The sequence below is a fragment of the Lepidochelys kempii genome, chromosome 4, assembly GCF_965140265.1.
Source record: "Lepidochelys kempii isolate rLepKem1 chromosome 4, rLepKem1.hap2, whole genome shotgun sequence".
Lineage (NCBI taxonomy): Eukaryota > Metazoa > Chordata > Testudines > Cheloniidae > Lepidochelys > Lepidochelys kempii.
In genome coordinates this window covers 121,366,520-121,393,881 of record NC_133259.1, presented here as the reverse complement: position 1 = coordinate 121,393,881, position 27,362 = coordinate 121,366,520, and the positions used below count along the sequence as shown (strand labels likewise).

Genomic DNA, 27,362 nt, shown 5'->3' with positions numbered 1-27,362 from the left:
TACCTTCAACCTGCCACCGGGCTCTGTTCCCCAACCCAGCCTTCAACCCGCCCCCCCCGTTTGCTTTTCCCGCCACACCCCTACCGTTGATCCCACCCTCCCGCCACTTGCCCCGGCCCGCGCCCCGCCTCGCTCCCCTCCCTTAGCCAATGGGAGAGCCGCTTGCTTGCCGAGCCTGCGCCCGCCAATGGGCGGCGCGGTTGTTGGCCTGCGGCCGCTGGAAGCCGCACCCTGCCGGGGTGGGGTGTCGGGGGAGCGGGGCGGGGTTTGGTGCTGGGGCTAGAGGCGGAGGAGACGGAGGCGCGCCGGAGACTGGGGGGGGGGACTCTGCAGCTGCCGCCCAGCACCCGCAGCGGGGTGCCGCCGCCGTTACTTCTTCCACACGCCGGGGTGAGCTGAGCGCCGCCGGGGCGCGGCCTGGGCGGGGAGGGGGCGCAGACGTTGGGGGGAGCGGCTGGGGGTGCAGCGGTGCAGGTGTCTCGAGGCGGGGGTGCAGGCCTTGGGCGGGGTTGGCGGAGCAGGGGTGCAGGCGTTGTGAGGAGGGGCTGGCGAAGAAAGGTCGCAGCTGTTGGGGGAGGGGGTGTAGGCGTTGGGCGGAGGCGTTGAGCCTGGGCTGGGGGTGTAGGCGTTAGGTGGAGGGGCTGAATCTGGGCTGGGGGTGCAGGCGTTGGGGGAGGGGCTGGGCGGGGGGTGCAGGCCTTAGGCGGCAGGGGCAGAGGCGGAGATCTCTGACCTTGGTGGGTAGACGTAGCCTGGGTCAGGGTGCTGGTCCTGGAGTGAGAGGAGGCACTGTTGTGGTGGTTGGGGGGGGACATAATGCGTGGGAGAAGCCTTAGCAGATGTGGGGTCTGGGGCAAGGGGCTGTAGTTCAGGTTTTGGGATTGGGTTGGGGAGGCGAGGGGTTGGGAGCCAGGCTCAGGGTGTGGAGGTTTTGAGGGGCCCCAAGCTTTTGGTTTGGATGACTCAGGGGATGGGCTGGGGGCTCTTCTCTGGGAGTTGTGTGGAAGCTGCTGTGCTGGCAGTTGGGGTGCGGGGGGTTGCTGTGGTGAGAGGAACGGTCACTGTGTGTCTGTACCTCTTTGCAGTCCTGTGATGGGTGAGGTGTAGGGCTGATGCTGTTACTGCAGGAAGCAGCTGCTCAGTGTTCAGATCTCCATTACACCACTTGGTGCATCTACCACCTCTTTCCCGGTTCTCCCTTGATCCGCTGTTTTATGGAATTAGATTGTAAACATCTCTAATGACTTGCTGATTTTTGCAAGGTGTGGAGAGTGGGTGATACAGATTAATAACAGCAGCTGGTTTAGAGGGAGGGAAACAGTGAGGAGGAGGAAAACGGGGAATTTGTTGTATTTGTGTACAGTGTTATTGATTGGTGACGTACCAGTTGCTAGATATGGGCATTGGGCAGCTGTTGCATTTTGTGTTCATAGAGTGTTTCTCATCTTTCCAGTATCTGTTCCTGGGTACAAAACATTACAAGCATCTGTGCACGTAGCAAATATATATTGTAAGTGTTTTGTGTTTGACATTGGGTCTTAATTTAGGTTGGCTTTAAATAAAACTGGGGGAAATCCTATCTAGAAAAGACCACAGTTATGTGGGGGCCATGAACAGTGGTGGGTCTAAATCTTCACAGAATATTGTTGCAGCTGGTGGATGTCCATTCAAAGCCGATTCTTTTCTTTGGTCTTCTGAAAGCTATTACCAACAGTGGTCTTTTTTTATTACCTCCTTTAGTGATTTATGTTGGCAAATTAATACACTTTGTTCATTAAAATTGTTAAATTCTCAACTGTAACTGCTTGAGTTAAACAGTCTGGTTTGCCTGAATCTACAGGATTAGTCTCCAGTATATACAGGCTGCAGTGTAGCTATTCTGTACAACACCGAGCAACAGAATTAAGGTGATATAATGATACTCCAGGTGTGATAGAAGGATAGAAAGCACCACAAATCCTTTATATCATGGAATAAAGAGGGTTTTTTAAATTATACACATACTTATTTTTAAAAAAAATAGTCAACCACACACCTCATTTGGAACCTGAAGTATGCAATCAGGCAGCAGAGACACAAAAAAAGCAAATTCTGTATAGTACAGTACAGTGTTAAATGTAAACTACTAAAAAAGGAAAAGTGTTTTTTAAAAAAGATTTGACAAGGTATGGAAACTGTTTCTGTGCTTGTTTAATTTAAATTAAGATGCTTAAAAGCGGCATTTTTCTTCTGCTTAGTAAAGTTGCAAAGCTGTATTAAGTCGCCTCCATTCCTGAGGTGTCCGTAACTCTGAGGTTCTACTGTACTAAGAAAATTGTCTTAATTTTATAGGCTGTTATACTGAACTGAAAAACAGAATCTAGAATGCATTTTCTGTTTTGCCCTCCATATCGAGGAATATGGATAACTCAAATTATCAACAACCTCTTGAGCTGTTTAAGATGGAGTACAATATATCAAATTACTTCAAAGTGAGTTTAATGCCTGCTGTGGTTTGTTTTGGTTGTAATCTTGAGGTTGCAGGATTTAATTGAGATCTGACTTTCCAGCTTGAGGATGCTTTGGTCTTCCAGGATGAAAACGCATGCATTGATATACTAAACATATTGAATGTCTTCCACTTCTATTTGACTTCATTTTTGCTTAAACTCTTATTAGAGAAAACATTTTGGTCCAAAGATTGTTTTTTGTGAACATGAGAACAACCAATTGTCCATCTAACCCAGTATCCTGACAGTGGACAATGCCAGATGCCTCAGAGGGAATGAACGGAACAGGGCAATTTCAAGTGATCCATCTCCTGTTGTTCGGACCCAGCTCTTGGCAGTCATAGGTTTAGAGACCCCCGGATCATGGGGTTGCATCACAGACCGTTCTGGCTAATGGCCATTGATGGGCCTATCATCCATGTGCATATCTAATTTTTTTAAATTTCATACTTTTGGTCTTCACGGCATCCCCTGGCAACAAGTTCCACAGGTTGACCAGATATTGTGTGAAGAAGTACTTCCTTTTGTTGGTTTTAAATCTGCAGCCTTTTAACTTCATTGGGTGACCCCTAGTTCTTGTGTTATGTAAATAAAAAATGTGTTGCCCTTCTCTGTATCTTTTCCAATTCTATGATATCTTTTTTGAGATAGGTTGACCAGAACTGCATATAGTATTGGAGATTCATGTAGGGGCATTGATATTTTCTGTTTTATTATGTATGCCTTTCCTGATGGTTCCTAACATTGTTAGTTTTTTTTCATCTGCCACTGAACGTTGAGTGGATGTTTTCAGGGAACTATTCACAGTGACTCCAAGATCTTTTTCTTGAGAGGTAACAGCTAAATTTACACCCGATCATTTTGTATGTGTAGTCAGGATTATATTTTTCAATGTGCATTACTTTGCACTTATCAGCATTGAATTTCATCTGCCATTTTGTTGCCCAGTCATCCAGTTTGAGATCCCTTTGTAGCTCTTCGCAGTCAGCTTTGGACTTAACGATCTTTAACGCTTTATAGGATAATCTTGGATATGTCTTTTAGCACATTTCATGTAAAAATGTCAAGTTATGATATATTTGCAAGGTGGTATTAAAGTAATATTTCCCCTCATTATTATGTCTCTTGGTAACTTGCCCTTTTAGCAAGCCAGCAAGCACACATTCAGTGGAGGGAAAAGTGTTTGGTAAACAAATATTTTAGTTTCAAGTAAACCCTCACTGACTGCAGTAGCACTCAGTGTGGGAACAAGGGGGTCCAGTGACATGGATCCCATTACAGGGTTGGGGTCTTAGTTCTTGAGTGATATCTGATGAGCTTGACCTAATATAGATGCGGGGGGAAAAAAAGAGAGAAATTCAAAAAGTCTTTTACCAACTACTGTATGAATTCTGCAAACTGAGAAGAAAATAAAGGGTGAACATTTTAACAATCTAACCTAGGTTCTCTTTCAGATTAGAATGCTACATTGCAATATGTTCTGAATGTGTGCAAACAGATTTTGAATATTGGACAAACATGTCCAGCATGCAGATTATAAGCATATATATACTTTTATGAAGCGAATATTCTCAAAACCCCTAGAGTATGACTACACAGCAGCTGGGAGCAAGCCTCCCAACCTGGATAGACAGACTTCTTCTGTTGGAGGGCGAGTCTCATGCTTGTGGACTAACAATAGCTGTGTGAACATTGCCGCACTGACGGAGGCTTGGGCTAGCAATGGAAAGTTCATAGCCACCCAGTTACCTGGTGAGCCATAAGAATCAGAGTAAAGGTCCATCTAGCCCAGTATCCTGTCTTCCGACAGTGGCAATGCCAGGTGCCCCAGAGGGAATGAACAACCACACTAACAAAAGTCTTCAGGCTATAAAGTTTGCTCCCAGCTGCAGTGTGGACATACCTTGACAAGTTAAATTGTACCTCTTGTAATTGTAATCACTGCTTTTTGAACTGTGGCTTTCAGAAAGATTTTTTTTTTCAATTTCTTAATTACTTGTTTGAGATCCTAGCTTAAATCATATTCTGCCTACCAATGTTCCCTTATAATTTCAGTTATTCTTTTATTCTTTACTTTCCTCTTTAAAACATTTCAGTGTTGATGGTGTGAATAACTGCTGTATTTCTGCCACAAAGGTGTCTGTGTTTCACTGTCTTGGGGTATGTGGTCCTAGTTCATATAGTCTGTAAAGGACTTTAGGTAATACTTCTTTCTGGATTCTGCAGTTTGCGCCATACGTCTTTGTCAAGGTTCCTACCCCACTCTGAACTCTAGGGTACAGATGTGGGGACCTGCATGAAAAACCTCCTAAGCTTATCTTTACCAGCTTAGGTCAAAACTTCCCCAAGGTACAAAATATTCCACCCGTTGTCCTTGGATTGGCCGCTACCACCACCAAACTAATACTGGTTACTGGGGAAGAGCTGTTTGGATGTGTCTTTCCCCCCAAAATACTTCCCAAAACCTTGCACCCCACTTCCTGGACAAGGTTTGGTAAAAAGCCTCACCAATTTGCCTAGGTGACTACAGACCCAGACCCTTGGATCTTAAGAACAATGAACAATCCTCCCAACACTTGCACCCCCCCTTTCCTGGGAAATGTTGGATAAAAAGCCTCACCAATTTGCATAGGTGACCACAGACCCAAACCCTTGGATCTGAGAACAATGAAAAAAGCATTCAGTTTCTTACAAGAAGACTTTTAATAAAAATAGAAGTAAATAGAAATAAAGAAATCCCCCCTGTAAAATCAGGATGGTAGATATCTTACAGGGTAATTAGATTCAAAAACATAGAGAACCCCTCTAGGCAAAACCTTAAGTTACAAAAAAGATACACAGACAGAAATAGTTATTCTATTCAGCACAGTTCTTTTCTCAGCCATTTAAAGAAATCCTAATCTAACACATACCTAGCTAGATTACTTACTAAAAGTTCTAAGACTCCATTCCTGGTCTATCCCCGGCAGAAACCAGCATATAGACAGACACACAGACCCTTTGTTTCTCTCCCTCCTCCCAGCTTTTGAAAGTATCTTGTCTCCTCATTGGTCATTTTGGTCAGATGCCAGCGAGGTTACCTTTAGCCTCTTAACCCTTTACAGGTGAGAGAAGCTTTCCCCTGGCCAGGAGGGATTTCAAAAGGGTTTACCCTTCCCTTTATATTTATGACAGTCTTGTTGAAGTGAGATACCATAAATAGCTGGAGTAGTAAATGCAGGTAATCAGTTACATTTTACATATTCTTGTTCACTTTCTCATGAGATGAGCTGGCAGTGTTGAGCATGGTAAGGTTCTCTCCTAACTTTGAATGAATACCTATTTTATTTACCAGAGCTGTTCTTGGAAGTTGGGGGTGGCAGTAGACATTTTGTTTAAAACCACTGTCACTGAACGAAAACTTCAGCCATGAGACTTAAGTTGGAACTTAAAGTTCAATTTTCTTTACTTGTTGGAGAGGGGTGTGTGTGTGTGTGTGTGTCAGTTTTCAAATTCCTGACATTATTTTAAGGTATTTTTGTTGTTTCATGTAACCTGAATCTCATGAGAGGTCAAGTTCACTGTTGGTACGACTTCACTAAGCTAATGGAGTTGCAACATCTTACACCAGCAGTGAACCTCGCCCAAAAAAAAAAACTTCTCCCTGAACTCCTAAGGGCAGATCTACATTCAGAAGTAATGCTGACCCAGCTGCATCACTCAGGGATGTGAAAATCCACACTCTAAACAGCATAGTTAAGCTGATCTAACTTCTCTTGTAGGCAGTGCTAGGGTTGATGGAAGAATTCTTCTGTTGAGCTTCCACCTCTTGGGGAGATAGAATATCTATGCCAGTGGGAGAATCCCTCCCATTGCTGTAGTGAGTGTCTATACTGAAATGCTATAGCTGTGCCGCTGTAATGTTTTAAGTATAGACAAGTCCTAAGCTGGTGTGGCTATTTTTAACAAAGTTATGTACGCTCATAGTAATTATATCCAATTACAATGTTCTTATTCTTGCATCCTGGTTTTCCAGTGAACATTCTCTTATGAGGGGTCAAGCATATTGAACTACTCTCTAGGGCAGTAGCTGAAGTAAAGCCTGATCTACATTACAAAGTTAGGTTAATGCAAAGCAGCTTATGTTGACCTAGTTGTGCATCGGTCTGCACTTCAGTTTGTCTCCCACCACTGAAAGCGCTCTATTAGGCTGACATAGCAACACCACCACTCCGAGTGGTATAGAGCCATGGCTGATGTACTTAGGTAGACACATTTTGAGTGCTGACACTGTTACCCTAACTGTCCTTCAGCAGCTGTCCCACAATGCCCCACATTGGCCATTCTGGTCACCATTGTGAACTCCATTGCCCATAGAACATGGAGACCGGAAGCCCCCCTCCCCTTTAAAGCCCTGTGGATTTTTGAAATTCTGATTTTTGATTGCCCGGCTTGGTAAGAGAACCTAGCAGTTCTCCACTGTTGAGTGCAAGTGCCCAGCTGAGCATGCTGGTTACGTTCTCCAGATGTGCTCCTGCCTAGAATAGACAGGAGATACTGGATCTCCTGGGCCTGTGGGGAGAAGAGGCTGTGCAGGCATCCTTTGAACCAGCCATAGAAACATTGAAATCTATGAGCAGATTGCTCTGGGGATGCAGGAAAAGGAACCAGCAGCAGTGCTGCATGAAAGCCAAGGAACTGTGGCAGGCATACCAGCTGGCTTGGGGGACCCACAGTTGATCTGTTGCCAAGATGCAGACCTGCTGCTTTTACAAAGAGCTGCATGTAATGCTTGGTGGAAACGCCATGACCTCCCTGCCCCCTCCAGCACCATGGATATCTCCAAGGAGCACAAGTCACAGGAGCCTGCTGTGAACAGTGAGGAGGAAGTGATGGTGGAGGAGGAGTACAGGGACAGTCAACTGGGTGATCCAGCTCCACAGCAAGCCAGGACCTCTTTGACTCCTCCACAGTCCAGCCAGTCCCACCAGTCAAGCATGGGATGGAATCTCAGGTAAGTGTATAGATAAATTTTCAATTACAGGGATGGTACCCCTAATGTACAAGGACACAATCTTTTGACTTTTCATTAATTTACTTGTGCTAGAAGAGGTAGTGGCACAACCAAGAGAGAGAGTTCTATCTGCTTTTCATTCCCCCTCTAGATTTAGGTTGATGCGGAGCAGTTTGTTTATGGGGATGTCCCTTCAATCTTCCTGAGAGATCTAGATGAAACTTTCTTGGAGGTACTCTGCAATCTTCTGCCGAAGGTTTCTAGAGAGAGGCTGCTTTATTCCTTCCTCTGTGGTAGGACAGTTTCCCACTCGACTCATTGATAACTTCAGGAAGCACCATTGCAGTACACAGGCTAGCAGCATATGGGCCTGGGCATCTTTGGGATGCCAGAAGCACACCCTGCCTTTGTTACTCTGAGGAGTGAGATATCAGCTAAAATAACCACTGCCTCTGGAAAACTGTGCCACTATTCAGTGCCATTGCACTATACTACTAGAATCATGTAACTGAGCAATTCCCTCCTCATTTTCCCAACCCCTGGTGTGTCATACTTACCATTGCCGGTGTTGTGCACAAACAATCCCAGGCAGAAGTGAGAATTTAGTGCTTAAAACTTTAGGGAAGCCAGGGGCAGGAGTTCAGCATCTTGTTTTGCTTTCTGTAGTGAATACGCTGATAATGGTACCTCTTTTTTTATCTTTTTGCTTGTTTTATCTTCATCTGCTGCCGTTGCGGCCCTCCTCCACACCCGCAGAATGCCTGAGCCAGATAAGGAGAAAGAAGAGGACTCTGGATGACATGTTCAGTGAGATCCTGCAAGCCAGTGCTGCATCGGATCATGAGCACTGGGCCTGGAGGATAAACTTTGCTGACAGCCTGGAGAAGGATAGAGTGGAGAGGAGGAGAGTCCCAGCAGGAAAAGGAGAGGGAGACCTAATGGGGCTTTTCAGGCAGTAAACACAGATGCTGCAGACTTCGGTGGACCTGCAGATTCAACATTCCTGGCCTCCCCTCCCTCTTCAGCCCATTGAGAACTCAACTTCAAGACCTCCCTATTACCCCCCTACCTACCCCCCCCCAACATTACACATTGACGTTAGTGGTTGCTGCACTACCCCTATGCCACTGCCTCAGGAGGATATTGAATATAATCACACCTTCACATATGCTGACCTATGAAAGCCATGGTAGTTGTATGTATAGCTGAAATGGACATTAATGTTCATTCCCCTTCATAACTTCTGTTCTCTTAATTTTTTAAGTTTTTATTAACTTTTTAATGTATTTGCTTTTTTTGGTACTGATTTTGTTACAGAAAAAAATTCTTGTTGGAACACAGTTCTTATTTCACAAGATATGCTGCTGAGTAATCAGCAATTCTGAAAGCAACCAATTACCTGCTTCACAGGCCTGGTCTACACTACAGAGTTAGGTCAACATAAGGCAGCTCACGTCACGCTAATTATGTTAGCGTCTACACTTCATCCTTGTAAGTGCCCTAGTACACTGACATAACTCCTCCACTGCACAGGAATGAACCCTGGAGTGGGGAACTGGGAGCCCGAATCCTAGTGGGGAGCACTGGGCTGGGAGCCTCCCGCCTGCTCCGGGGTAACAACCCAAGCTGTGAGCTACAAGGGGCCCACAGCAGAGAGCCTACCAGCCTTCCTTGTCAATTTCACGGCTCCAGCATGGGAGCTGTGAAATTGACAAGAATGACAGCGAACAGCTGATGAATAGAGCTCTGGATATCCACTTTATATCTGCGTGGATATCTGCATCCATGGATGCGGTTCTTTGTGGATCAGATGCAGATCCAATCTTTTTTATCCCACAGGGCTCTAGAGCAGCATTTCTCAACGGTCTGCGGCACCCCTAGGAGTATCAAGGGGTCTGCCCGCTGGGGAGTGGAGCTGAGAGCCCAGGCGGCAGCTCAGCCCTACATTATATCTCTTAAGTCAGTGGACATCCTTCTGGAGAGGATGTGCACCATCGACAGAAGGAGAGTAGTGTGTACATGAAAAACTGCAGTAATTTCTGTGGTGGCTGCAAGTCTGCCTAATGTAGGTTGACTTAAGCTTGTAGTGTAGACAGACCCATAGTGTCACACAACTCTGAGAGTGATCGTAACAAAATTAATAGGTTCATTGAGAATGTTCTATTCTGACACGCATAGCAGTCACCACACGATTCCTAGCAGGACACATAAGAGTAGGGCCAGGTAATGTACACTACAACACTCACTACTTTTGCTCACTGTTAAAATGGTCTTTCAAAGACTCCCTCAGCTGTCTAGATCCACGTTGAGCTCTTCTAATAGCTGTGTATCTGGCTGTTCAAATTCAGCAGCCAGCCAGTCCATCTCCACCCTGGTGGAATCTCTTCCCCCTTTCTTTCTCATATATCGTGCAGGGTATAGCAGGCAGCTATAATCATTGGAAGTAAACAAAGCCAGCGAACCTTCAAACAATAAAAAGCACATTCAACTGTCAACTGTCATTGTCATTCAACTGTCATTCAAAGCACATTCAACTGTCAACCTACTGAGCTAGTAGTTGAATTGTTCCTTGGCTGTCAAGGTAACTACTTTATGTCGTCATGAGCCAGGGAAGCAAGGGATAGGCTGGGTCCCCCAAGATTGCTATTAGCATTTCAACGTTCCCAATGGTAATCTGCTGGTCGGGAAAGTAAGTCCCTGCTCATAGCTTTCTGAACAGTGCTGTGCGCTTAAAGATGGTATACACTTTCCCTGACCAGTGCATTGATGTCATTGAAACATCCATGGTGATCCACCAATGATTGTATAACCGTAGAAAAGTAGCCCTTCCTATTGATGCACTCAGTGGCAAGCTGGTCTGGTGCCATAATAGGGATAGGCATGCCATCTATGGCTCCACTACAGTTCAGAAACCCCATAGTTGCAAATCCATCCACTGTGTCCTGCATATTGCAGAGAGTTTCAGTCCTGCATGCTTGCATCAGGATGTCTCTCTCCCCCCCTCCCCCCACCTCTGGTAGATTTCCTGACTCCAGGTTGATTTCTGATTGACTGGTAGCAATCTGGCATTGCAAGTTTCTGCAGTGCAATAGCCACTCGCTTCTCCACTGTCAGTGCAGATCTCATTTTGGTGTACCTGTGCTGGAGGGCTGCAGCGATCTCGGCATACAGATCCAGGAATGTGGCCTTGAGCATCTGAATGTTCTGCAGCCCCTGCTTGTCACCCCAATCCTGCATTATGATGTGAACCCACCAGTCAGTGCTTGTTTCTTGGGCCCAGAAGTGGTGCTCCACCATCTGCAGCTGGTCCATGAAAGCTACCAACAACCTTGAACTAGTTCTTGCTATGTCCCACAGCAATCAGTCTTCCAAGGAATCATCATGGTTTTTATTTATTGCAGCTCTGCAAATATTCCAGGATCATATGCCCTGTGCTTAAAATGCTCATGACAATAGAGCAGAGCTGTGCAGGCTCCATGCTTCCGTCAGAGATGGTGGACAGTGAGGAGGGCCACCTGGGTTTGTGGGAATTTGTAAAATGAGGGCATGAAAATTGTGGGATACAGATAACATTATGGGATGGAGACAGTTGGAAACTGGGACATTTACCGCATGATTCCAGTCACCCATGCGTGACTTATTTCAGCCCCAGCATGCTTTGCCAAAACTTCCCAAAAGACCATGCACTAGATGGTGGCAAGTTACACAGTGGGATGCATCCCTGGTGCTCACAGTCTGCATCAATACAATCATTCCTGGTGTTACGCAGACTGCTGACATAAGGAGCCAAGTATGTATATGCACAAGTGAAGTACTGACTGAGGCAATTGTATGCTGATGTAATTTGAGTTGACATGAGTTTGTAGTGTAGATACGGCCTAGTGGGTTTTGAACCACTCATGTGAAACATGCTCTGCATCCAAATGTAAGTCCACTTGCAGTAAAACGAGATAGCATTGTTACTCTACATGTTGTGAGGGACACTGTCTATTTGAATTTTTTTTAAATTGACCAATTTATTTTTAAAAACCTGCTTCTAATACAGCATTGATTAAATGTCTTGAATTAAAAGAAGGAACTTGCTATACAAGGGACACTAAAATTGATTATACATAAACTGCTGTCAAATGTATAACGTAAAGTTGTGGGGGAGGCAGCTTTAGAAAAAAAATTCACTGGTGTTCATTTTGGATCTTGTAATTATAGTAGATACACAATTTGTAGATGGAAATGTAATTTTTTTTCTTTTCTTTTTTTTTTCCAGTTACTGGTGCTCCTTTTATTTGCTCAAAGTGCTTGCACCAGTTCTGAAAACAATGTCAAAACTTTCAGCTAGGAATCTGCACAACTAAATTATTGCTTTAACTATTAACTTCAAAAATGTCATTTTAAGTTCTAGGTGATTTGATTAACATGTCCAATGTTTTGCATAAGCTTTTATTTTGATTCCTAAGGGAGTCCCCACACACACACACACACACCACAATTGTGGCTATCAGTGTTCTCCTACACATGTTGTACTCTTGTTAATTTAGCATACATTGCAAAGAGTGTCTTTCCTATTTTATAGTAAAGTTTATTAGACTAGGTGGGGCAAATCTTCATGTAATTGGTAATCCATTAACATTTCCAACAACTACTGTGTCCTTTGTAAGTTACCTAGGGACCAAGCCAGTTAATAAGGGAGAGGTGAAGGCTTCAGGAACACTTCATTGTTCTTTTTTGTAGAACACTTTTATAAAGGATGTCTGGCTGCAGGTAAACTATACAATGAAATTGGCTATGCAATGTGTTCATAGTACAGTATTAAATTATCGGAGCTGTTCGAGGTGGGAGAACAATTTAACAGTGAGTTTGGGTGTCAATTAGTTCTTAGGTCTTTGTTTATACACATGAAAGAAATCTTTCTACGTGTTTACATGAAAGAAACCTTTCTACGTGTTTTCAGGTTGTATCAGGGCACTGCTGGGGAAGCCTCAATCAGCTCCTGCCACTCCAGCCCCAATCAGGGGAAATAGCCTACGTTTGCCTAATCACTGACTGCACCTGCCAGCCTCATTAGGCAGGAGCTATAAGGAAGTGAGTGAAAAGGGTGGCAGAGACCAGGAGGGAAGGAAGGCTCTGAGAGAGGTAGGAGCCTGCTACTCTGTTGCTGACCAGGCCTGTATTAGGCCAAGCCATTGTAAATAGCCTGTATATAGTAGGAAACTGGTGGTGGGAAACGGACACAAATAAAGAGCATAGGAGTTGCATCAGCTTGGAGTTTTCCTGAGTCTGTGAGGAGCAGGGCCCAGAGACTGGACGCTCAGGGGCGCAACAGGCACCCCGTTACACAGACATAGGGATTAGGAAGAGAAATTGATTTGCATCTTAGTAGGGAATTTTTAGCCTTTTTCCCCAGGCAAATAAGTGTTAATCAATAAATTGAGTAGAGTTTTCTAGCAGGCACAGTGTCAATATATAGTGCAGTGGCCAGATCTGGTAACACTCCAGCTGCTCAAAGGTGTGTTGGAACCAGTGAGCATTGGCCTGCATCAGCTGTTCTTAAAGGTATGACCATCAGGCAAAGTACAAGCAGTGTGGAAAGAGATCATAGTGTCCCAGTACAAAGGCAAAGAATCTTGCACTGTGTGTGGCAATTACAGGCCAGTATCATTGTTATCCTGGAAAGGTGGTCTTGTTCACATTCTCCTTGGTAGAATGCGGTTGTTCCTTAACAGACATTGTCATCACAGCAATCAGGTTTCACTGTTGGATGGTCAGCAGTGGATGCTGTCCTTACCCTCCAGCTTCTAGTTGAGCTGCACTGAGAATTTAATTACCCATTTCACATAGCATATACCAACTCAGAGCAGCCTTTATTCGGTTGACATGCCAGCAGTTTGGCTTGCACTGAAATGAGTTGGTGTAACAGATGTTCAGATAAATCTGGTGCACAATCTTCACACCAGTACTGCTGTGAGAATGCACATTGGTTCATCACTTTCCCTATGTTTCTACACAACCTCAGGTGTGTGACAGGGATGCGTTCTTGCCTGGTACTATTCTGTTGAGCTGCCTACTGGATATTAGGGCTTGCCACTCCACACATCAGAATCAAGACTGGTCAAGAAGCGTTCACTACAAGACTGCTGATGACACTGCCTTGCCTGTTGAGAAGTCCAGTAACTTCAACCCTGTCCTCCAAGATCTCTAAGATGCCACGCAGGCTATGGGGTTGAACATCTCATGGCAGGAGACCAAAGTCCAGAACCTTGGAGCTGGACCACCAGAACCCAGAACAGGTGGGGTCAGATATTGTGGAAAGTGTTAACAAGTTCATCTTATCTGGGTACAAGCAGAGTTCAGATGTTCACAGCAAAATGACTAATAGGATTCGCCACTTCTGCACGAAGTCCATACCTCGCTTATGGATGCAATAACATCTTAGCACGGAAACAAAGTTCAGGATACATCAAACCCATGTCATACCTGTATTACTATATGGGTCAGAAACCTGGGCCCTCCTACAGGCAGACTTGGTCAGACTAGAGGCATTTCATATGCACTGTCAGCGCTAAGTCCAGAACATAAAGTGGTTTGGCGGCAGCATCTTACAGAGATCTGGCCTTCCTTCAGTCATTCATTATATTCAAAAGTGGTTTTGCATGCTCTTCCACCATGTTACGAGGATGGGTAGAAATACCGTAGCACACCATGCTCTCAAACTCTCCATCGATATGCAAAGTGGTGCACACCCTGACTCTACCTGGCACTGACCAAAGGGCTGCCCCAGAGATTCATGGATTTGCAGGATTGAGCCAGATCTGGGAACTTCACCAGGCCTTATGTAGTGCAACACCCTCAGTTGTGATCACTCTGTCTGGCACAATGGTTTTTAATCTGTGTGTGTTTGATTATGACTGTGGGGATGAGAGAGTCTCAGCTTCTGGCCTCTTGTCTGCCCAGTAAGCCGAAGGTGATGACTTTTTTTGTGGCTGCCAGCCAAGCAAAGTCAGACATGATAGGCAGAAGGCTGGGGAGCTAGGGACCAGAGCACAAAGCCTGAGTGTAAGACAAAAACTGTGAAGGGTTAAGTAGGCCAGCTAAATATGAGGGCTAACTTACCGTAAATCGGAACATTCCAGCTGTTAGAGAAGTTGCCTGTGGCTTTTTCTTCTGTAATTTTTCTGGTGCAATATTTTTCAACAAAAGGAGAAAAACAGAAACCCATACAGCTGTGGTTGCCAGTCACTTTGGGGCTGGGGTCTTACCTATTCAAGCCCTCAGGTCTTCCCATGTCACCATCCTTATACAATCCCGCAATAGGTGTTCTTCCTGGAAGGCCATGAATTCACCCACCTCTCCATCTTCCTCTTTTTTCCATCTGTCTTTTTACCTTAATACCAGTAGCCAAACAATCTTTATAATTGTTTAGGGCTGTCAAGCGATTAAAAACATTAATCATGATTGATCGTGGGATTAAGCGCAATGTTAAACAATAATAGAATGCCATTTATTTAAATATTTTGGGATGTTTTCTACATTTTCAAATATATTGATTTCAGTTGCAACACAGAATACAAAGTGTACAGTGTTCACTTTATATTTATTTTTTATTAAAAATATTTGCACTGTAAAAAGCAAAAGAAATAGTATTTTTCAGTTAACCTAGTACAAGTACTGAGGTGCAATCTCTTTATCCTGAAAGTTGAACTTACATATGTAGAATTAGGTACAAAAAAAAAATCTGCATTCAAAAATAAAACAATGTAAAACTTTAGAGCCTACAAGTCCACTCAGTCCAACTTCTTGGTCAGTCAATCCCTCAGACAAACAAGGTTGGTTACAATTTGCAGGAGATAATGCTGCCCGCTTCTTGTTTACAGTGTCACCTGAAAGTGAGAACAGGCGTTTGCATGGCACTGTTGTAGCTGGTGTTGCAAGATATTTACGTGCCAGATGCGCTAAAGATTCATGTGTCCCTTCATGCTTCAACCACCATTCCAGAGGACATGCATCCATGCTGATGACGGGTTCTGCTCGATAACAATCCAAAGCAGAGTGGACCGATGCATGTTCATTTGCTGGTGGCATCTAACTCAGATAATGAAAAAGGTTGATTTTCTTTTTTGATGGTTCAGGTTCTATAGTTTCCGCATTGGAGGGTTGCTCTTTTAAGACTTCCAAAAGCATGCTTCACACCTTGTCCCTCTCAGATTTTGGACTGCACTTCAGATTCTTAAACCTTGGGTTGAGTGCTGTAGCTATTTTTAGAAATCTCACATTGGTACCTTCTTTGCATTTTGTCAAATCTGCTGTGAAAGTGTTCTTAAAAAGAATAAGTGCTGGGTCATCAACTGAGACTGCTATAACATGAAATATATGGCAGAATGCGGGTAAAACAGAACAGGAGACATACAATTCTCCCGCAAGGAGTTCAGTCACAAATTTAACGCTTTATTTTTTTAACGAGCATCATCAGCATGGAAGCATGCCCTCTGGAATGCTGGTCGAAGTGTGAAGGGGCATATGAATCTTTAGCATATATGGCATGTAAATACCTTGCAACGCCGGCTACAAAAATGCCATGTGAATGCCTGTTCTCACTTTCAGGTGACATTATAAATAAGAAGCAGGCAGCAGTGTCTCCCGTAAATGTAAACAAACTTCTTTGTCTTAGCGATTGGCTGAACAAGAAGTAGGACTGAGTGGCCTTGTAGGCTCTAAAGTTTTACATTGTTTTGTTTTTTGAGTGCAGTTATGTAACAAAAATCTTGTATTTGTAATTAAACTTTCACGGTAGAGATTGCACTGCAGTGCTTTTATGGGGTGAGTTGAAAAATACTATTTCTTTCGTTTATCATTTTTACAGTGCAAATATTTGTAATAAAAAATAATATAAAGGGAACACTGTACACTTTGTATTCTGTGTTGTAATAGAAATCAATATATTTGAAAATGTAGAAAAACATCCAAAAATATTTAATAAATTTCAATTGGTATTCTATTTTTGTTTAACGGTGTGGTTAATCGCGATTAATTTTTTTTGTTAATCGCATGAGTTAACTGCGATTAATCGACAACCCTATTATTCTTATTAGATTGAAATAATGCCCATGGTAAACATCCCCAAAGAGCACATATCTGTCTTACCTGGAGGGTGCACAAGATTGCTGAGATGCATGAGCTGAATTGAAGTTGCTTGGGATACGTCCACTTACAACTTCCATGTTATCCAATTATTTTATCTGTAACCATAACTCTATCTTTCAAGTCGTATGTTAAAATATTTACAACTACAATCCCATACTAACAAAATTTGATTTCTGGAAACTAATTTGTGCATCAGTAGCTACATTTAAGGCACAAATGTTAATAGTGACGGTAGGTGCCTTGTCTTCATTTGGGATAGTTCACATGTTAATTACCCTGAGGTTAAAAAAAAAAAAAAAAGACTTTTTTTTTTTTTTTAGTAGTGAATCATAGAATATCAGAGTTGGAAGCGACCTCTGGAGGTCATCTAGTCCAACCCCCTGCCCAGAGCAGGACCAATCCCCAACTAAATCATCCCAGCCAGGGCTTTGTCAAGCCCTACCTTAAAAACTTCTAAGGAAGGGGATTCCACCACCTCCCTAGGTAACTCATTCCAGTGTTTCACCACCCTTCTATGAAAAAGTTTTTCCTAATATCCAACCTAAATCTCCCCTACTGCAACTTGAGACCATTATTCCTCGTTCTGTCATCTGCTATCACTGAGAATAGTCTAGATCCATCCTCTTTGGATCCAACTTTCAGGTAGTAAAAAGCAGCTATCAAATCCCACCTCATTCTTCTCTTCCGTAGACTAAACAATCCCAGTTCCCTCAGCCTCTCCTCATAAGTCATGTGTTCCAGACCCCTAATCATTTTTGTTGCCCTTCACTGGACTCTCTCCAATTTTTCCACATCCTTCTTGTAGTGTGGGGCCCAAAACTGGACACAGTACTCCAGATGAGGCCTCACCAATGTCGAATAGAGGGGAACGATCATGTCCCTCGATCTGTTGGCAATGCCCCTACTTATACAGCCCAAAATGCCATTAGCCTTCTTGGCAACAAGGGCACACTGTTGACTCATATCCAGCTTCTCGTCCACTGTCACCCCTAGGTCCTTTTCTGCAGAACTGCTGCCGAGCCATTCGGTCCCTAGTCTGTAGCGGTGCATTGGAGTCTTCCGTCCTAAGTGCAGGACTCTGCACTTGTCCTTATTGAACCTCATCAGATTTCTTTTGGCCCAATCCTCCAATTTGTCTGGGTCCCTCTGTATCCTATCCTTACCCTCCAGTGTATCAACCACTCCTCCCAATTTAGTGTCATCCGCAAACTTGCTGAGGGTGCAATCCACACCATCCTCCAGATCATTAATGAAGATATTGAACAAAACTGGCCCCAGGACCGACCCTTGGGGCACTCCGCTAGATACCGGCTGCCAACTAGACATGGAGCCATTGATCACTACCCGTTGAGCCCGACAATCTAGCCAACTTTCTACCCACCTTGTAGTGCGTCCATCAATCCAGCCCATACTTCTTTAACTTGCTGACAAGAATACTGTGGGAGACCATGTCAAAAGCTTTGAAGACAAGGCATTAGTGCTGAGGAAAACCATTCAAATGTTTGAGTGCCAAATGCTGAGAATTTCAGACATTGGAAGTTATATGGTTAACCTGAAATTCTTGAGTAGCCATAACTTGCTCTCTGTTTCCCCAGACCTGAAATGACCTTCGTGCTTATTCACTTCTCAAACATGGTAACACTTGAAATAAAAAACACTCATCAGTATACAAATGTCTGGGAAAACATTGGAAGTGTTTAGCATAGATGTGAACATTTAAAATTTAATAACTGTACTTCACATTAACACCCTAATGTTCCTTTAGTTCAGTGCCCAGGGTTTGCTTATGTTAGTTAGATGTTTAAAATGCTTAGCTGCAGTGCATGCTCAACTTGTGATATTGCAATAAAATATTTTTCTTTCTTTAGTTTAATCAGCTGTGTAATGTAACATAGTATTTGGTGTTAATTTAAGAATTTTTATAGCTAAACTAAATATAGTTTGCACATTAAACAATATTGTTTTCAGTTCAACCTTTCGTTGCTCATATATAGTATAGTAACTCAAATACCTAAATAGGGCACCTAGAAATCATTAGGTGCACCAGGTTAGCTCCCCCTATAACAAATAGAAAAACTGATTTGTTAAACATTTATAGATGTGATGATAAAAAGTCCATTTTAGAAGAGTAGTTTAGTTCTCGTTCTCTCTTTTTTTTTTTTTAAATGACTATGTAAAGTAACAATTTACAGACGTGCTACTGATTGGACCATGATGTCAGCCTTTGTCGCCCAGTAGTTAAATTTTCAAACGGGCATCTTTGTGCGTTCTCCCATTTTGTCCATCACATTTGGGAGGAACAACCTGTAAACATCCACAAAGCGACTTCATTGTTCTCCTTCAAATTCTTTGACTCTCCTTTTTCCATGATGTCCACAAAAAATGTGACAGTGGTTGGTGGGCTACTGGTGTGCTCATATCACCAACTGTCTTTCTGCCCAATATTGTCATCTTGTTTCATTCTGCTCCCCATCCCTCTGTCCTGTGGATTTTAACTCTTTGTGGTGGGCCTGTTTTTCTTTTCATGCATCACAACAGGGTCTTGGTTCTTGACGAGGGCTCCTGCACACTATGGTAATAAAGGTAAATAATTACATTTCTCAAATTGCTGTACAATAAAATACTAGCTCTTTTAAAAAAAGAAAAGGAGGACTTGTGGCACCTTAGAGACTAACCAATTTATTTGAGCATAAGCTTTCGTGAGCTACAGCTCACTTCATGAAGTGAGCTGTAGCTCAAGAAAGCTTATGCTCAAATAAATTGGTTAGTCTCTAAGGTGCCACAACTATTCCTTTTCTTTTTGCAAATACAGACTAACACGGCTGTTACTCTGAAACCTAGCTCTTTTAAATGAGATATAAACTGAGTATTTCCGTCACCCCTCAACACTCTTCCCCTCAAAGATTTTAGTCAGACAAGGTTAGCAATGCCTGAGATCTCACTGATTTTTCTCTACTGTATTCAGATCCACAAATAAGATACTGTGTCATAAAACTGTTTGAATCTCTGCCTATGTGTTTAGAGTAGCTATATTGTGATGGTTTTGTTTATATGGTTCAGAATGTTGGGATGAGGGAACTAAAGATAAAATTCTTACTGCTACTTTACATTTTGTTTGTGGTTTAAAAGATATATAAACGTATTTAAATGGGCCATCAGAAGCTATATTTATTTTTTTCCTACACCACTAGTTGTAAGATATCGGATGTAATCTTTATACAAATGGAAACAAAGAGAGTCTCTTGAAATGCTGTATCTTTATTTTATTATAGTTCAGAATTCTGTGTGTCCTAAATCTGCATCACATATCCTTTCCATTGTGTATATCTTTTAGCAATAAACCTTTCATTTCTGGAAGGAAGTACAAGCAAATAAATCAGTTTTGGTGGGGATAGGATAGGGTGTGGATTAGATAAAGTTTGGAAGCTTCCTTCCTAACGGCTGTTAATCTGAATTCTGCACCACTCCTCATAACTGCCATTTGAATTTCCTGTTGATTTTTATGAATAATTAATAAAAAACAAGGTATTTTTCCACTTTACAGCATACAGCTAAGATGACGACTTCTTGTTTAAGCAATTAAATTCCAGTAGGTTTAATAATAGGGCCTAACTTAGCTTTATGAAAATAATACTTAACGTTCATAGTTATGGAAAGTTGCCTAAGAATGGTTAATATTAAGGCTTTTGTGTGTATCGGGAAGCATTTACTGTTGTATGAATACTGGAAAAGTGTATGTTTAATGTGCTTTATTGTTTTAGCCTTTCTGCCTTGCCACTTTCTTTTAAATATGCACAAGCTGTTTAAGGCCTAAACAGATAAGATAAGAAACTCCAAAGTAGTGCAGAAGCCATGTTTGGCAGTCATCTTCAAACAGTGGGTGACTTAGCAGATATACTAGAACTCTTTCAACATGGACAGACATCCTTGCATGGGATGCAGCCTTTCTGCTATTAAAAATACATACGTTTTGAAAGTATGTGCTGGTGCATAGGCAGTAAGAAGATTATCAAAGTTAATTAACTTGGCCATTTAGTTTGTGTAATATATTTAAACTAGACATTATGGATTAACCATGGCTCATAAACTGGGAGCTATGCAAATTTTAGTATAGACTTGTATGATAAGGATCATAATACCTTCCACATTATCACTGAAAAGTTACTGGGAAAATTACTTACCTTGTTCCCCAGTTTATGATGATGTCAGTAGTACTCTGCATTATCAGTTTTACTTTTTCTCCTTTCTGAGAAGATGCTTGGAAACTCAATGGGGAGTGAAAAAACAAAAACTGTTTTTGTGTGCATATATATAATGTATATATAAAATTAATTTTTAAGAATTAAAAACATTTTAAGACTTCTCAAGTGTGCTGTATTCGTCTTAAATTCAAGTTGACTGTGTCCCTCTAACTTCATGAGCTAAAATAGTAAAGATTAGTTGCTGTTTTATGTCTTAAATAACCTTTTCTCAGTTTGATATCATACCTGTATGCAATCAGTGGTTTTAATACCACATTTTTTGTAAGATGTGATTAATATGATGGACATGTTTGTTTCATAGTCATTTCCTGTATCCATGGCATATAATACGGTTAGTTCTGAAACTGATCTAATCAGCATCAGATGGCTTTGGCATAGTTCCCTGGTGATATGACTGTTCGTGACAGCAAGAAATATTTAGAATGTAGCAGCTTAGTATTTTATAAAAGCAAAGATGATGAATCTTGAGTAATAGTTTTTGTACATGTACCATATGTGCAAGCAGGAAGCACATCCCAGAGGGAGGGCTGTATTCTACATTCAAGGCACAGCTTGCATGTGGGAGTGCAAGACAGGTTGGCTCTCTGGGAGCTCGTAGGGATATTGTTTCTGCCTTGAGTGCAGGAGCAAACGTGTCTTGATGAGAGAATAATTTGAGGAAATTTTGAAAATCAAATCTATATTTCATTATTTTTTTCTCTTGAATTAAGGAAAAAACAACCATTAAATCATGTTTTATAATTGTTTTCATTGTTTCCCTTTTTTGCAAAATATAGTGGTGCATTCTCTGAGATATCTCTTTTATGTAATTGATTCTAAGAAACTCAGACCTTTGCTGTTGAGAAAGTTCTTTCCTATCTATTGAAAAACTTGATGTAAAATCCTCAGACCTATCTTTTAGCAGGTCAGCAGTGCAGTTCTTGAGCTAGCTCAATAATTTGATAAACGAATACCCCAGGCTAAAGTTACAGGGGGATTATGAGTACTAATTCAAGGAAATTATTTAATGATTAAGGGAAAATTGTCTTGCTATTTTGGTTATTTCTGCATCCTCTACTCCACCAGTCTGGAACTGATATTGATGTAACAGGAACTACACAGAGTTCCGATTTTTTGGTGCCTCTGCAGCATATCTTACTATAGCAATTATCTTCCCCGCTTTGTCTGCTTTGCCTCATATTGCATCTGTTCCAGCCCCCATATTTTTGCAAAAATGGAGGTAATAAGAAAAGGCTAGTCACTCTGACCTGTGTATTTGTTTTCTGTATCTTTAATCTATGCATTTGGAACAATACTAATAGTATTGGATTTGATTCTTGTTTATTAGCTAGCTGACTAATATTGTTTGTGTTAGGAATGTGAGTTTTTTTAAATTATAAGTGTTTTCAGTTAGTTATATCATTCCAAACTAGCATGATAGCTCACAACAAATAACATTTATCAGATTAGATCCTGCTACTACAAAATATTAGATATATTGAAAAGAGAATGTTTGTTTAATTGTAATTTACATTTGATTTTTCTTCTGTATTCCCAGAAAGGGAACAATCCAGTACTGTCTTTAAGACCAGTTTCTGTCATTCTTCTAAATAAAAGAATGACCATGTATTGCTTCCAGGCAAAATACTTGTTAATTCAGGTTATATGAATCAGGCCAGATTTCAGCTTCTGCTGCTCGTTTGCCAGTGGCTTTAGAATGGTTAAGTAAAGGAATAGTGCCTGGGAATTCTAGCATCCCTGGTGAGTGAGTTTACAGCCTACAAGACAGAGTGCAGTGGGAGGCCCAGAGGATGGATTAATGTATTTCTTTTATGTTAATGTAAGCTCTTTTTATTGTACAGTGCTACTAATAATCAAGTATTAATGTATGGATCCAGTATGAACAAAAAACTGAACTTTGCCCACCTGATAGTGCTCGCTAATGGGGCACAAATCACTTTCAGTTACATTTTGAGTTAGATTTTGGAGAGCAAAGCTTAGAGCTTGATCTTGCTTCTCTCAAAGCCCATGGCAAAATTTCATTTGAGAGCCCTATCGTGCTCCTGTTAGCACCCAATCCTGCAACATGCTGATTGCTTCCTGAGAGAGGCTAAATGCCCTCAAATTTCTGTTGATGTAGTTGAGAGAGTTCAGCATTTCACAGGAGGTTGGAGGATCCTGGCCTTAGAGTAGATATACCCTACAAATGTATGTATTCAATTTTACTAGATTGTTGATAGACCCTTCTATCGCCTAGAACTTTTTAAATTAGGCTACTGATAAATTTTATCCAAAATTTCTGATAATATAACAAGTGGCTATTTTAACAGTATGATGGTGAGGCACTGAGAAACTACAAGGGGGATGCTAGATAGATAGAATTAGATATTTTCTCCCAAGTGTGGGCCTTACAAGCAGGGCTGCCAAGTGTCTTGTATCTGAAAGCTCAGTCTCGCATTCTCGCAGACCAGCTAGATCTCACATATCCAGCTGGGCTACAGAAATGGCCCTGTAGTTATGGTACTGCTCTTCAGGTACTTTGCAGGCATTTCTACCTCCCCATTTGGATCCAGCTTGGAGAGCCTCAAGTGAGAAGGCGGATAAGCCTGGAGGAGGTTGCAACTAGTGGGACAGAAAGTATGTGGGGTTGTCTGGCCCCTCAACCCACCAGACAGCACCTACCCCAGGACACACTCATCTCACCACCCTTCAGACACCTCAGTGTACACTCACACCAACACCCTGCAACAAGTTGGTTAAAGCTCCATGTCCTATCCCTACCATTCCTTGGAGCATGGAGTGTAAGATAAGAGAGACTGTCTTGTACACCTGAAAAACATCAGACAGGGAGTTACACAGTACTCTGTACCTATTGTCAAGATGAGAACTGGATTACACTAGTTATCTGGACTTTCAAAAAGCCTTTGACTGAATTCCTCATAAGAAGCTATTAAGGAAGCTAAGTAGTCATGGTATGAGAGACAGCATCCAGTTGTAGAATGAAAACTGGCAAAAAGACAAAAACAAAAGGAATAAATGGCCAGTTTCTGACATGGCAAAAAAAATTTAACAGAAGGATTTCCTCAGGTTGCACACTAAGACTCAAGGTGTTTGATACATCAGTGATCTGGAAGAAAGGGAATGAATAGTAAATAATACTTGAAGATAGCACTGTTGTTTTGTTTACTTACACTGGAGTAGAGTAAGGAACTCCAGGAGGAGCTAGCAAAGCTAGATTAAAGCATGCTGGCAGATTCAGAGTTGACAAATGCAAGGTAGTACGTATTTGAAGGAATAATTTGAATTAATAATACACATTACTGGCTCTGAGTAAACTATAAATACTCAGGAAAGACCTGGATGTCACTCTGACCAGCCCCCTGAAATGCTCAGTTCTCAGCAGTGGGCAAAAAAGTGCATGACGATAGATGTAAAAGGAATGGTTCTAATATTCACAGTATTTTCTAATGCCGTTATATGAATCTGTGGTACACTCTCAATAGGAATACTACATTCAAATGCTAGAGACATGAGAAGACTTCCTACATGTGGAGAGATTGAGAAGATAGGGATAGTTCAGTGCAGCGTGAGAGTAGGAGTGTAGAATAGTGTAGAGAAAAATAAAATAATGAATGATTACTGATGGGCACAGTATAAGAACCTGATGAGAATATTTATCTTTCTCATAATACAAGAGTCTTGGGTCTTGAATGAAATTTAAAAACAACACGTTTGAAACTGATTAAAGGGAATATTTATTTAAACAAATCCTAACTATCCTGTGAAACTGATTGCCACCAGATATCATTGAGGCAGATAACTTATAGTTCCAAAAAGGATTAGACATTCTTATAACGTCAACTACAATTACATTAGATGTGTTAAATATATGAGAGAGAACTCATGCTGGACGGCATAAGTCATGCGTTAACTGTCCGTTATTGTTTCTTAAAACTTCTATAAATCGTCTGGTCCTGGCCCACTGTTAGAGACAGAATATTGGACTAGTTGGATCACTGGTCTGATCTTGTGTGGCAGTTCCTATGTTCTTACAAATGGTTTCGGTCTTGACCTATAAAGCTGCAAATTGTTTGGGCTCTAACTTCTTGAGAAATAGTTTTCTCCCTATAAGGTGGTTGCAAGTAGTAGAGGCACTTATTTTAACAGTGTCCTGGTTTTTAAAAAGGGACATTCAGATCGCAGTTTCTCATGAAGGGTTTCTCTACTCTGCAGCTGATCCTTTGTAGAGGGCCTTTTGGGAAGGGCTGAGTGGAGGAATATGGATGTTTGGGTATGAAGGTATCAATGTGGTGTTGAAAAGTATGTCTGTTCACAGTTTCCGTTGTGCACCAGTGGTTAATTACCTTATTAGTCTGATATTTTTTCTTAGTGTAGACAAGACTTCAGGAATTTTGTCACATGGCTCATTGCTGTACAACACAAGACTCTTTATTGTAAGAATAAGAATCTAACCCAGGCATTTTACATGGTGTATCCAACTTTACCACTAGGCTACTGCTGAATATCTTTATCCATTTTGTTTGTTCATCCTGATGATGCCTCATGCTTTTTTTCTCTTGAACCAGAAGCCTGGCACTTATGAGCAACCCTGTATAAAATAAGCCAGTGTGCATGTGTCTGATAGAGGAGAAAAAAGTGGGAAAAAATGTTAACTTTCAGGGCTCCAAGATGTGGTGGGAAATAGCTGAAGAAATCCAATAATTTGTAAGAAGTTGGAAATTTGACAAGTCCTTATTAACAGCGAACTACTGCCTTCTGATGAGTGATGTTTTATGGGATGGAACTTATTGATGATCAGTGGCTAGGAAAATAATAATACATGTATTAGTATTAGGGGTAGTAAAATGTCACCGTTACAGTGGACGTGTCAGTGACTATCATTATTATCTTGGACCCTTCTTGGTCATACGAGAAAACAAAACTAACAAGTTGATGGTTTTGTTTTAAAAAACAGAATAGGCAGAGGTTTAAACTTCTTAAACACACACAAAAAGCCAAATTGTTTAATAGAATCAAATTGTGAACATTGACTTCTTATAACAGAGTAATCTTATTACTTTTGTCCACATCCTCCTTCCTCCTATTCTTTTTCTAACTAGTTGCCTCTGGTCTTAATTTAGATTGTAAACTCTTTGGGGTAAGGATTATGTTTCTGTGGTCCTGTTCTGCGGTTGGATCTGCATGGGTGGACGCTACTTACATGTGGGGAGGGTCTCACTGAAGTCAGTTAGACTCTACATGGGCATAAAGATCTGCACAGATCTAGTTGCAGGAGCCTGTTTATATACAGCACCTAGCAAAAAAATCCTGTTACCTTGGTTGGGTTTTCTAGACACTACTGAAATATAAATGATCTTCAGGAGATTTTTGTCTGTGTATATGTTTTTCATGTGGAATAACCAATGGTCCAGATGAAAGTTCAGTACTGTTCAGATTATACTCTGTAAAGGCACACAGAGAATTGCTCACATGGTTTAGCAGAAATGTGAACAGGATAACATAATGAAGTCCATTTTTAACAGATGACGTGTTTTAATTGCCTCGCCCAGTTGTTTTTTGAAATCCCACCAGAGAGAGCCTGGTTAATCTGAAGGACTCTACAAATTGCTTTGAAAAGACACTGTGTAAATGTGAGGTGACTAAAAAGAAAAGGAGTACTTGTGGCACCTTAGAGACTAACCAATTTATCTGAGCATAAGCTTTTGTGAGCTACAGCTCACTTCATCGGATGCATACTGTGGAAAGTATAGAAGATCTTTTTATACACACAAAGCATGAAAAAATGGGTGTTTACCACTACAAAAGGTTTTCTCTCCCCCCACCCCACTCTCCTGCTGGTAATAGCTTATCTAAAGTGATCACCTTACAATGTGTATGATAATCAAGTTGGGCCATTTCCAGCACAAATCCAGGTTTTCTCTCCCCACCCCCCCACCCCCCCCCACTCTCCTGTTGGTAATAGCTTATCTAAAGTGATCACTCTCCTTACAGTGTGTTTAACCCTGGATTTGTGCTGGAAATGGCCCACCTTGATTATCATACATTATCATACGAAAGCTTATACTCAAATAAATTGGTTAGTCTCTAAGGTGCCACAAGTACTCCTTTTCTTTTTGCGAATAGACTAACACGGCTGTTACTCTGAAACCTGTGAGGTGACTATACATGTACTTGGCTCTAAAAATGTTGAAACTGATGGGATGCCAGAACAAATGTTCTTATACATGAAATAATGCTTAGCAGTGTACAAAGGTGAATTATCATGACACTGCTGTGATGTAAGTACTATCACCATTTCACAGATGTTAGAGAGGTTATGACCTTCCCTAGGCCACAGAGGGAGTCCTTGTGAGAACTTGTATCAGAAGTCAGTATTCTTGAATTCCAGTCCTCTGCTCGGTCCACTAGACTATGCCATCTCTAACTCTGACTACAATAACCTTATAACTAAGTTTAAAAACTATCCTTATGTACAATTTCAGT

General features: G+C 41.7%; 1 protein-coding gene across 16 annotated transcripts in view; it reads left to right on the top strand.

Annotated features, from left to right (window-relative positions):
• Window positions 1-267: 267 nt before the first annotated feature.
• Window positions 268-27,362, top strand: part of ADD1 (adducin 1) — a 136,152-nt gene continuing 109,057 nt past the window's right edge. For all 16 annotated transcript variants that reach the window (XM_073342670.1, XM_073342678.1, XM_073342669.1 and 13 more), the window contains exon 1: window positions 268-390. The gene's annotated coding sequence lies outside the window, so the exon portion shown is untranslated. The remainder of the gene's footprint in view (window positions 391-27,362) is intronic.